Raw genomic sequence first — 1,696 nt, forward strand, 5'->3', positions numbered from 1 at the left:
AAATTTTATCTACTGTGCAATTTGCAAAATCAAGGGTCCACTATATTAATGAATTAATTTGCTTTTTCTGATGAAAAGGCAAAGTGGCTTTGTGCCATTAAAAGGAATCGGCTTATTTTCTGCCACTAGGTGGCATGATATGTTTTTTTTTCTGCCACTCCTTTGAAAAGGAATCTGTTCCGGTCCTTAGAGACAGACAGACAGATAGACAGACAGACACACACACACACACACACACACACACACACACGCACGCACACACACTCAGCCATTCTTGGAGGACATCTGTCATTTTAACTGCTATTTTGACTTGGGGTATCTGTAAAATACTTCACATCAAAATCAAACCTATTACTTTCCACTTTTTTCATTACATGGTTTCTGCTCCTCTGGTACATGTCTGTTTCGTCTAGTCTGTATGGGAGGAGAAACTAGGTTTGGTTTCAGTCCCTGTTTATGCTCAGTGCAATAAATGGTGGACAAAGTCTCTTCTCTTTTTTTGCCTTTTGGAGAGAAGAAGAGAAACAAAGTTCTAGTTGATTCTTAAGTGGCCACGTATTCATCCAATGTCTAGTAAGAGGTAATCATGTAATAGCGAATTATCTATTAACAATATTTTGGCTATTACCTAGCTTACGATCTTCTTATTTCCCATCCCAGAGAACATTGCCAAGTGGAGGTCCGAGTCCTGAGGAGCAGCTATCTGTTTAAGTGAAAGGAACTGGCAAGCCCGACATGCTCTGAGAGGCACTGGAAAGGCTGAGGATTGAGCAGAAGGAAGGGACTGAAGTGAATTTTCAACTACTTCCCAGGGTCGTCAGCCTCACCACCTCCGGGATTTTCTGAGTCATCAGGAGCTTCAGCATGTGAGGTAAAGGAAAGAAACCGCAAGAGCAGGACTTACAGACTCCATTCTTTTGAAGTTTATCTTTCAACCGTGTGTCTTACTTTATGGATTCTTTTCCATCGTCTCTTTGTCATTCCTTCCCTCATCCTCCGCCTTAATTTACAACTCCTTATACTAAATGTCACAGCTTTCCAGTTTTTAGTACCACGTTTTATTATTTTCAACGGAATCATCTTTTAGAAACAAGCAAACACACATTGATGGAAGGTCCAGACATGTAAAAGTTTGTTTCAACCTCATCAAAACATGGAAATCACTGGGGAGGGATGAGGTGTTTTTTTGTTTGTTTGTTTTTGTTGTTTTTTTTAAACACGCAGGACAGAATTCACGCCTGACCAATTAAGTCTTAAATTCTAGGGTTTAAGGTGGGACGTTTGAATTTCCAGAATAAGCATAAGCTCTCCAGAGTATCTTGATACACATTGAGGGTTGAGACTCTGAAACGCAGGGATATGTCACGTATCGCCTTTCCCTTACACCAGCATCCTGGTCTTACGGAGTTTCCTAGCGACTTGTACTGAAAACTCAGCCATCTTTACCCTTCCCTCTTCTGTACATGTGTGTAATTAGTCCCTACAGTCTGCCTCCTTCGTCTCACTAATGTCTTACAACGTTCCACCTTGTCTCTTCGTCAACACCATCATCTCCATCCAAAGCTTCCCACCATTCTCTCTCCCCAACATTGATGTATTTAGCTTCTTTTGCTGATGTTTGATTTTACGATTTGTGTAGCACTGTCAAATGGCAAAATAACAAGAGGAAGAAATCAGGATAGGAGAAAGGGATAGT

General features: G+C 40.9%; 1 long non-coding RNA gene across 1 annotated transcript; it reads left to right on the top strand.

Annotated features, from left to right (window-relative positions):
• Positions 1–274: 274 nt before the first annotated feature.
• On the top strand, positions 275–1,040 carry LOC123590032. The gene is made up of 2 exons (XR_006708561.1): positions 275–580; positions 661–1,040. It is a non-coding gene; the product is annotated as an uncharacterized LOC123590032 (long non-coding RNA).
• Positions 1,041–1,696: the final 656 nt, after the last annotated feature.

The sequence above is a fragment of the Leopardus geoffroyi genome, chromosome B1, assembly GCF_018350155.1.
Source record: "Leopardus geoffroyi isolate Oge1 chromosome B1, O.geoffroyi_Oge1_pat1.0, whole genome shotgun sequence".
In the NCBI taxonomy this organism is placed as follows: Eukaryota; Metazoa; Chordata; class Mammalia; order Carnivora; family Felidae; genus Leopardus; species Leopardus geoffroyi.